We start from the raw sequence: 11,461 nt of genomic DNA, 5'->3' as shown, positions 1-11,461 counted from the left end.
TTTTACAGTGCATGTACAATAAAATAAGAAGAAGCATCCAGGATTAAATTTATCCTAATCTGTTCTAACTTATCCACTTTAAGGTAATGGATGCATGGAATGCTACATATACATTTATAAAAAATATACAGGTATATTTTTATTAAATTGATGCATATATGCATCTGTAGATATATTAATAAAATCACCACGCATCCGTTACCTCAACAAAAACATCAATTCATCACTCACCAATTTGATGCGCAACAGCGGAGTTCGATCTGCATCGTCGCTACGATGATTCTGTAACAAAAAGAATATAAAATCTAAATTAAAACAAAGCAAAAAAAATCAATTAATATTAACAAAAATATTTAGTAAACGTAATTCTCTTGAAAATAATCACATAATTTTCAAAAGATTTTTGCATCGAATTTTTTAATTTACCATTCACTTACATATTTATAAAAATAATTATATACTCGAAAAAATGTTATATTAATAAACATTACATATATAATTATATATAAATATTTTTTATATATGAAACATTTTTTCCCGGACATTTTCTAAAAAAATCTTCAAAATACATAGATATTTATAAAATTTCAAAATAATTTTAAGATAATTCTTTTTTTCTAATTATTATTTTTAAATCAGTGTAAAATAAAGCGAATAAATAGAAAAAAGATATTGATTTTACAATAGCAAAAAAAGATATTTACCGCAAGGTTGCTCCGCCGGTGCCCGATGCCTCTCCCAGACCTCTTCCTCCTCTCAGAGTTGGGGTTGACACATCCTCTCGCACTGGACACTCGCGAAAAACACTCGCGAATAATGGACTATAATCGCGCGCGGACTATAACTTGAGTCCGATTACTTGAACGGCACTCCCGAACAAACGCGCGACGCGACGAACCGGCTGCGATTCGTTCATTTTTAAATAAAGCGGCGACGAGGGTACGTTAGCTTCCCCGTTGGATTTTTACACGAAGAGAACGATTTTCCTCAATATCTAAAAATTTATCTAAATATATCATCCGAAAGTTTTTAGATTTGAGAAAAACCGTTCTTTTCGTATAAATATCCTCTGGGTACTGAGCCCTCCCACCACGTCAAGGTGTATCTCCCCATGAGAGGGAAGATAATCTGAAAAATATAATATATAATATACTATTATATAGATAAAAGGGTTGAATCTTTTATTTATAGATGAGGTCTGTAAAATATGAATAGAGTCAATGAAATGGGCTAATTAATAAAAAAGAGAAATGTTTCTTTTATCGATAATAATAGTTTCAAAGAATTACGTTCAATTTTTAAACGGATCGTATAATGGAAGGTGCACAAAAACAAAAAAAGAATTAAATTATTAAACTATATTAATTCTGAAAGCAGGAATTGCGTTATTTGCATGAGAGTATTATTCATATTAACGTAGCTTTTTTATGACTCGTTTGATACTGTTCGTACAGACAAATGCGGTCGTGTGGCGTGCCACTCTTCCTCACATTTCTTTTTGAAACATGTAATAATCGCAAAAAATGGTAGATACATAATAAGAAATGTTGTATTTTATGTAATATTCACGTAATACGATTACTAGAATGATTAATTATTCATAAAATACAAAGTTTCGTATTATATTTAGCATTCTTCGCGATAAGATTTTAATAATGTGAAAGAATCGCACGCGACACGGCCGCATTTGTCTGTACGACACTACCTATTTCTAAGAATCTCAGTAAGGGACGCGCAGTAATTACGCCTAAACGTAAACATGACGCGCCGCTCCGTGCCACCCCGTACCATCCTCAACACAAGGTCGCGCCAACCGTCTAACTGCCGAAATAAAACGAATATTACGAATATTACGAATAAGTAAAATAATACATTCTTCCCATTTTTAATGATTTTCGATTAATAAAACGATTATTTCTAATTTTAACGGCGCGATTTCGTTTAATGCGATATCATAATTATATTGCGATATACCGAGGAACATATTTGACGTTTATTTTATAATTTTAAATATCAATTTTTCGTATCACTTACGATGTAATGCTGACAAAAGGCAAGAAGTAAAAAGAGATTCTTATTAGCGTGATCTTCCTTACATAATTGCTCACGTGAAATAATTTTAACATCCCAATATTATATCTCAATTTTAGAATAATAGCATGCATCTAACAATAAGAATCTCATTTTTATTGTTAGTTATCGTACATCCGCGAACGCACGAAATATTTAAAATATTCATGAACTGCGTATGTGAGTAATGAATCTTAGAAATAAAGGGAAAAAGTGCATACAACCTATAATCCTTTTCAATCCTTAATATATTCCTTAGTTTTAGGCAACCTTATGTAATTCGCGTTCGTAGATATTGCTGTTAATTAATGCGACACGCGGAGCGACTCGAAAACACGTGCGTCTCCCACCGAGATCGCCTAGCGAATGCCGAAGTGACGATCGACCACCGCACCTTGCCCCCCTTCGCCTTCGCTCCGCGTCCCACCGCTTTTCGTCGCCAGTGACCCCCTTCCCCTACCGAGCTTTTCGCCAGATGTTTTTAGATTACACTCAACTATCGCGTATTCAAACGAAAAATATTCAACGATTTATTCAATTATATTTTTCATATTTTACATGATTTTGACAAACAGATATCGCCGTACATTTCGCGTTTTGATTTGTGGCATCTCGGGCACAATCCTATATTATTTGCATGATTCTCTTAAACGAATTAGTAATTATTCGCGTGAAATATTTTTGATATTTTCTATAATTCTCAATTTTCATAATTCTTTTTAATGATCCATACTTCAATAAAGATTGATAAAATATTCTATATATGTTCTTTATATAAAGATAAACGCAAAAAATCTTAATAAAATGAAACAATTTGTGCTAAATACAGGTTTGGTTAAAAGTACTAAATATCTTGTTAATCGTTATTTAATTTTTCAGTTAATAAATTAATTTAAGACACTCTACTTTTACTGCAAATTATTCTGTGTTTCAGAAATTCTTTAAACGTATAATAAAATATGAAATAGATTCCGGAAACTTATTTAAAAAAATTAAATGAGTCAGAAATGTAGTTATTTAAAATAATAAATACTAAATTTCTCTTTTAAGTTTTTAATTTAAAATATATACTTTAATTTTCATCGCTTTTACAAGTATGTAAAAATTATTAAACGATTTTTACGTATATTTTGGCAACTTTAAAAAGAATTTGTAAACTTGTATATTTATAACAAATTATACATTGTTGTAACTAAATACAGTTAACAAAATGAGAAAAATGTACTTCTTCAAAAATGTATAACTCTGAAACATAAATATTTAAACGAAAAATTTAAACGTTAATGTTTTTTTTATACTAAATTAAGTTAGAGTTAATGGCTTATAAATTTTTAATTTAAAAGGAGTTAATAAATTAAAGTTTAAAAGTAACCGAATGAAGTTAAAAATTAATGCGTTTAAAATTAATTAAATTAATATTTAAACAGAAAATATGTTTAGGATTGTCAGGTAGTAATTAATTAAAACGTTAAAAGTTAAAAAAAAGTTAAAAAGTTAATAACTTTTAATTTAATTAATTTTAAACGCATTAATTTTTAACTTCATTCGGTTACTTTTAAACTTTAATTTATTAACTCCTTTTAAATTAAAAATTTATAAGCCATTAACTCTAACTTAATTTAGTATAAAAAAAACATTAACGTTTAAATTTTTCGTTTAAATATTTATGTTTCAGAGTTATACATTTTTGAAGAAGTACATTTTTCTCATTTTGTTAACTGTATTTAGTATTTTATTAGTTACAACAATGTATAATTTGTTATAAATATACAAGTTTACAAATTCTTTTTAAAGTTGCCAAAATATACGTAAAAATCGTTTAATAATTTTTACATACTTGTAAAAGCGATGAAAATTAAAGTATATATTTTAAATTAAAAACTTAAAAGAGAAATTTAGTATTTATTATTTTAAATAACTACATTTCTGACTCATTTAATATTTTAAATAAGTTTCCGGAATCTATTTTATTTTATTATACGTTTAAAGAATTTCTGAAACACAGAATAATTTGCAGTAAAAGTAGAGTGTCTTAAATTAATTTATTAACTGAAAAATTAAATAACGATTAACAAGATATTTAGTACTTTTAACCAAACCTGTATTTAGCACAAATTGTTTCATTTTATTAAGATTTTTTGCGTTTATCTTTATATAAAGAACATATATAGAATATTTTATCAATCTTTATTGAAGTATGGATCATTAAAAAGAATTATGAAAATTGAGAATTATAGAAAATATCAAAAATATTTCACGCGAATAATTACTAATTCGTTTAAGAGAATCATGCAAATAATATAGGATTGTGCCCGAGATGCCACAAATCAAAACGCGAAATGTACGGCGATATCCGTTTGTCAAAATCATGTAAAATATGAAAAATATAATTGAATAAATCGTTGAATATTTTTCGTTTGAATACGCGATAGTTGAGTGTAATCTAAAAACATCTGGCGAAAAGCTCGGTAGGGGAAGGGGGTCACTGGCGACGAAAAGCGGTGGGACGCGGAGCGAAGGCGTAGGGGGGCAAGGTGCGGTGGTCGATCGTCACTTCGGCATTCGCTAGGCGATCTCGGTGGGAGACGCACGTGTTTTCGAGTCGCTCCGCGTGTCGCATTAATTAACAGCAATATCTACGAACGCGAATTACATAAGGTTGCCTAAAACTAAGGAATATATTAAGGATTGAAAAGGATTATAGGTTGTATGCACTTTTTCCCTTTATTTCTAAGATTCATTACTCACATACGCAGTTCATGAATATTTTAAATATTTCGTGCGTTCGCGGATGTACGATAACTAACAATAAAAATGAGATTCTTATTGTTAGATGCATGCTATTATTCTAAAATTGAGATATAATATTGGGATGTTAAAATTATTTCACGTGAGCAATTATGTACGGAAGACCACGCTAATAAGAATCTCTTTTTACTTCTTGCCTTTTGTCAGCATTACATTATAATTGATACGAAAAATTGATATTTAAAATTATAAAATAAACATCAAATATGTTCCTCGGTATATCGCGATATAATTATGATATCGCATTAAACGAAATCGCGCCGTTAAAATTAGAAATAATCGTTTTATTAATCGAAAATCATTAAAAATGGGAAGAATGTATTATTTTACTTATTCGTAATATTCGTAATATTCGTTTTATTTCGGCAGTTAGACGGTTGGCGCGACCTTGTGTTGAGGATGGTACGGGGTGGCACGGAGCGGCGCGTCATGTTTACGTTCACGCTTAATTACTGCGCGGTCCCCTACTGAAATTCTTAGAAATAGGTAGTGTCGTACAGACAAATGCGGCCGTGTCGCGTGCGATTCTTTCACATTACTTTTTAAAATCTTATCGCGAAGAATGCTAAATATAATACGAAACGTTGTATTTTATGAATAATTAATCATTCTAGTAATCGTATTACGTGAATATTTATAAAATTTCTTATTATATATCTAGCATTTTTTGCGATTATATTATATGTTTTAAAAAGAAATGTGAAGAAGAGCGGCACGCGACACGGCCGCATTTGTCTGTACGAACAGTATCAAACGAGTCATAAACAAGCTACGTTAATATGAATAATACTTTCATGCAAATAACGCAATTCCTGCTTTCAGAATTAATATAGTTTAATAATTTAATTCTTTTTTTGTTTTTGTGCACCTTTCATTATACGATCCGTTTAAAAATTGAACGTAATTCTTTGAAACTATTATTATCGATAAACTATTATTATCGATAAAAGAAACATTTCTCTTTTTTATTAATTAGCCATTTCATTGACTCTATTCATATTTTACAGACATCATCTATAAATAAAAGATTCAACCCTTTTATCTATATAATAGTTATATATTATATTTTTCAGATTATCTTCCCTCTCACGGGTACACCTTGACGTGGTGGGAGGGCTCAGTACCCAGAGGATATTTATACGAAAAGAACGGTTTTTCTCAAATCTAAAAATTTTCGGATCTGAATGATATATCTAGATAAATTTTTAGATATTGAGTGAAATCGTTCTCTTCGTGTAAAAATCCAACGGGGAAGCTAACGTACCCTCGTCGCCGATTTATTTGAAAATGAACGAACCGCAGCCGGTTCGTCGCGTCGCGCGTTTGTTCGGGAGTGCCGTTCAAGTAATCGGACTCAAGTTATAGTCCGCGCGCGATTATAGTCCATTATTCGCGAGTGTTTTTCGCGAGTGTCCAGTGCGAGAGGATGTGTCAACCCCAACTCTGAGAGGAGGAGGAGGTCTGGGAGAGGCATCGGGCACCGGCGGAGCAACCTTGCGGTAAATATCTTTTTTGCTATTGTAAAATCAATATCTTTTTTCTATTTATTCGCTTTATTTTACACTGATTTAAAAATAATAATTAGAAAAAAAGAATTATCTTAAAATTATTTTGAAATTTTATAAATATCTATGTATTTTTAAGATTTTTTTAGAAAATGCCCGGGAAAAAATGTTTCATATATAAAAAATGTTTATATATAATTATATATGTAATGTCTATTATATAACATTTTTTCGAGTATATAATTATTTTTATAAATATGTAAGTGAATGGTAAATTAAAAAATTCGATGCTTGTAAAAATATTTTGAAAATTATGTGATTATTTTCAAGAGAATTACGTTTACTAAATATTTTTTTTAATATTAATTGATTTTTTTGCTTTGTTTTAATTTAGATTTTATATTCTTTTTGTTACAGAATCATCGTAGCGACGATGCAGATCAAACTCCGCTGTTGCGCATCAAATTGGTGAGTGATGAATTGATGTTTTTGTTGAGGTAACGGATGCGTGGTGATTTTATTAATATATCTACAGATGCATATATGCATCAATTTAATAAATATATACCTGTATATTTTTATAAATGTATATGTAACATTCCATGCATCCGTTACCTTAAAGTGGATAAGTTAGAACAGATTAGGATAAATTTAATCCTGGATGCTTCTTCTTATTTTATTGTACATGCACTGTAAAATTTATAATATCATATTAACACTCAGTTTAAGTTATTTTTAATCTTTCGTAAAAGTCGCCATTGTTCTTATCCAATTTCTCATTTATTCAACTGAAACAATAAAGTAGAACTATTTCATTCAAGAAAACTACAATGTTAAAGGCTCAAATGTTGTTTCTAAATTCATATGTTAACGCAAATATATTTTATACACACACACACACACACACACACACACACACACACACACAAATATATATATATATATATAATATATAAGTAATTTAATCTCAGTTGTAATTCAATTCAATTGATACAAAATAATTCAATCTTAAAAATATCATAAAAGTTGATTCTATGTAATCGGTTTTTAAAAATATGTTTTACATTAAAATATATACAGGATGTTTGATAATTGTACTGATAACGCTCGTGGGCAGGTAGAGTGGACTAAACTGAAAAGTCTTCTACCATTTTGCAATTTTCGCAATAGTAACAAGATACTAACTATTAAATAGTGGCGAATATTGATTATCTTCAATTTCAACAAAAATTGTTAATTTTCTCCTTATAAAGTTCTAAAATTTTTTTCAGAATTTTTTAATGTCGTATTTCCTCACATGTTGGTAAAAATACTTGCCAGTGAAAAAATGCAATATTAAAAAGTTGATAAAAAATTCTGAAAAAAATCTTAGAGCTCTATGAGAAGAAAACAAATAATTTTTGCTGTTTTTCTGTAAAATTGATAGTATGATCAATAGATCATCGCAATAGTAACAAGGTATTAAATATTAAATAATTATTAAAAATATTAATTATTAAATAGTGGCGAATATTGATCTTCAATTTTCAAAGTATTTTTACCAATATGTGAGGAAATACGATATTAAAAAATTCTGAGAAAAATTTTAGAACTTTATAAGGAGAAAATTAACAATTTTTGTTTCTTGTTGTTTTTCTGTAAAGTTAATGGTATTTGAATAAAAATTTATTGAAAACCAATATTGAACGATTATTAATATCTTGTTAATTATTACAAAAATTGCAAAATGATACAAGACTTTTCGACTCAGATTAGTCCGCTGTACTTACGAGCGTTGTCAACAGAATTATCAAATACCTTGTATATTACGTCATAATGCCCTTGGAAGTAAAAACAAGAATTAATAAAGTATTCGTATTTTTTAAATAAATAAAATACAGTAAATTAAAAAATATAAAGAACGTATATATTGGGTCATCTAAAAAGTATCCGCGGTTTTTTGTCACTTGATGGTCAACACCATCTAGTCACAAAAAACCGCGGATACTTTTTAGATGACCCAATATATAAAATGTAATTAGAGTAAATGAAATTGTTTTTTTTGTCTATAGATATTATAATATAGAACAGTGTTTGTTACAGTATAATAAGTATAGTTTTATTATTCTTTCTATCTATCCTATTTTCAAATATTCATTCAGGTTTAAATTTTATTTAAGTTGGTGCAGAGAAAAATAATATACATACACATGTATATATATATATAACATACTGTTTTCAAAGATATTTTTTGTATTGCTTCACACTTATTATTTGTATACTTGTTACTAGTGAAATAACAGATATTTTAATGTAGCGCATTTGTCGTATAATTTATTAATCTCGCTTTTTTATAAAAAAATATTTTATAATTATTAATTGTTATTATAATTTACCTAAATTGCACTAAATGCACTTACTTTAGCCTAAACTTTTATAACTTATCCATATATAGTAATCCATGTAGACTGGATTTTATATCAGTCAAAATAGTAACATGATGTAAGATCCAGTATAGGTTCATTGTGTCAAGAAATAAAAGAATTTTATCTTATAATTATTTTAAAAAATCGCGTTCGGAATTTTGCATCTTTTAAAATACTTAATTTTGAAATAATAAATTATGCAGAAAATGATTGTATTAATTTAAAACATAAACGATATACGATATTTATTAATGTAAAGGAAAATTATCTCCCTTTTGGATCTTACATCATTTATTTGAATTTCTTATCTCTCTGCATGTTGAGATGAGATTCAGCAACGAATCGTTCGAATCGTTAAGAATACGTACATGGACCTTAAATTTTGTGGGATAGTAATCGATTTAATAATTTATATTTAATTTGAAGTTTTATTGTTTATATTGTGTAAAATTTATATTAAGAAATTTGATCTAATTTCATAGTATTTGAGATTTATAAAATCAAAATATTGAAAACATCCCTCATAGAGATTTTTTTTAATTTAGATTTATTTTTAGTCAAATACTTATATTTTTAGTTTCAAATAGACGCGAATAAAAAATAAATTTATTCACACACATGTATTAATAAAATTATTATTATTGATAATTAATATTTAATCAATTTGCTTAATATGGTGGCCCCTTCGCGACGCGTTTGTGTTTCGCGCATCATACAAAGGCGTAAAATTTTACGCTTTTAGTCGGTAGCAAAAAGGAATATTTCTCCTTGCTGTCGATCTCTGGCATATTAAGCCAGAATATTAACCAAAAAAAAAAAACGAGGATCTGAACGAAGAGGGTGTTGGTGTGTAACACTAATCTAATTTTTTGAAAGATATATATATATTTTTTTTTGAAAGATAAATTCTGAATATTCGGGAGGGCAACTTACTTCCAATTTGCGAGTTCTTATATTCTTGATTTAAAATACAATAACTAACAAATAACAGTTCTAATGAGAGCTAGTGCAGATAATGAAGCGCAAATTTTGTTTTTTAATTTACAAATTCTAGTTGCACATTCCGCAATGGCTCTCACTAGTTTTGTTATTTATTGTATTTAAAAAATTTTTTGTATTTTAAAAATTAAAAGTCTATTTTAATTATTATCATTTATTGCTCATTTATTTAATACGATCGCAATTAGATAATCTCTCTGAATATCAGTACACGATAGGACATGGTTAGGTATTAGCTGCTGCATTCAGCAAAGAAAGCAGTTTTCAATTATTGTATAATTTGATTTAATATCATTAATTCATTTAAATTCATAAGAACCTAAAGCAAGAACCAATCGTGTTGAAGAATTTTACAACATTTGCAAAGCTGCTTTTTCTGCTGAACACAATCATTAACGTATTATATTCGCGGTGTTACACGTTAATGAAGTAATGTAGGAAGTAGAAATATACGAACAGAGATAGGATACGCGAATAGGCATGAATAAATGAAAATACGGATAGGTAGGACAAGTATATGGATAGGTAGGAACTGTATAGGTAAAGACAATAAATGTAGATAAATTGAAAAATTAAATTATTTTAAATAAAATGACACTTAAATAGATTTCGCGATCGGATAATTAAATTTTGTTTTAAAAAATAAATATATAATAATTAAACTAAAAAAATATTATACAATATAATAAATCTAACTAATAAATTATATAATATGTAGATAAGGATATATAAACATCATGTGTACGTACTTGATAATTGCAAAGAAAAGATTAAAAATTAAATAAAATTTTTAATTAATCTTAAATTTTATTTAATTGTCAACAACCCAATTGTCAAATATGATTATATATTATATATAATTTTAATTTTATGATTATATATTGTATATAATTTTAAATTTCATTGAATTTTCAGCTCCCCTAAAATTAAACTTAATATCTTATAAAATTTTATACATATATAAAGTATGTATACGCATTAATATTGTAATTAATTTTATCATAGATAAATGTATGTATAATAATATTACATACGTAATATAAAATTTATGTGAACTATGTCCAGGTAAATGCCATCATATTTATTTTTGTAATTTCCGCAATAATTATTAATTTAAATTATACATTTATTGGAATGTTTATATATTCATATTAAATATCTATTCCATACAGATAGCATTTATCTTGTCGTAATAAATCAAATTTATTGTTGCTTTATTGATGTAAATTACACGAAATCGACGAACCATATGATAACAAAAATTATTTATTAATTTGACGAATTTGATAGATGTTTAATTAAGAAAATTTTTTTTAATTTGGATTTTATTGTAAATATGAAAAAGTCATTAATAATTTTAAGTGACTTTTAATTAAAAATTTGATTTTTTTATGTTCTTTGTTTTCTAATTTTTTAAAAATTTGATGTTTAAAATAAACGTCAATTTTTCTATTTAATTTATTAAATAAGTCAGTAAAGATTCGAGCTTTGACTGAGATAATATAGGTTAAATATTAACTTCTTGTTTGTTTTTTACATTTATATTTTTAACATTAAAAAATTACAAATATTAATGATTAATTTATTATGTACCTCATAAAACTCATCGCTGTCCCTCGCGTCAAGTGGATGCTATGTTGATGCAGTGAATGCGTGATTTGTACCGATAGAAAG

The 11,461-nt window shown here is 27.5% G+C and overlaps 2 long non-coding RNA genes across 2 annotated transcripts; one reads left to right on the top strand and one right to left on the bottom strand.

Moving 5' to 3' along the window:
- LOC147909889 (uncharacterized) lies at nucleotides 1-2,581 on the bottom strand. The gene is made up of 3 exons (XR_015544788.1): nucleotides 2,295-2,581; nucleotides 705-1,128; nucleotides 1-282 (listed from the first exon to the last, which is right to left on the bottom strand). It is a non-coding gene; the product is annotated as an uncharacterized LOC147909889 (long non-coding RNA).
- A 1,906-nt stretch (nucleotides 2,582-4,487) lies between these two features.
- On the top strand, nucleotides 4,488-7,081 carry LOC147909888 (uncharacterized). The gene is made up of 3 exons (XR_015545021.1): nucleotides 4,488-4,774; nucleotides 5,952-6,377; nucleotides 6,801-7,081. It is a non-coding gene; the product is annotated as an uncharacterized LOC147909888 (long non-coding RNA).
- The last annotated feature ends 4,380 nt before the right edge of the window (nucleotides 7,082-11,461 follow it).

The sequence above is a fragment of the Acromyrmex echinatior genome, chromosome 4, assembly GCF_024713525.1.
Source record: "Acromyrmex echinatior isolate Ae372 chromosome 4, ASM2471352v2, whole genome shotgun sequence".
Lineage (NCBI taxonomy): Eukaryota > Metazoa > Arthropoda > Insecta > Hymenoptera > Formicidae > Acromyrmex > Acromyrmex echinatior.
Note: the sequence above shows the minus strand (reverse complement) of the source record. Positions and strands in the feature narration are given on the sequence as shown.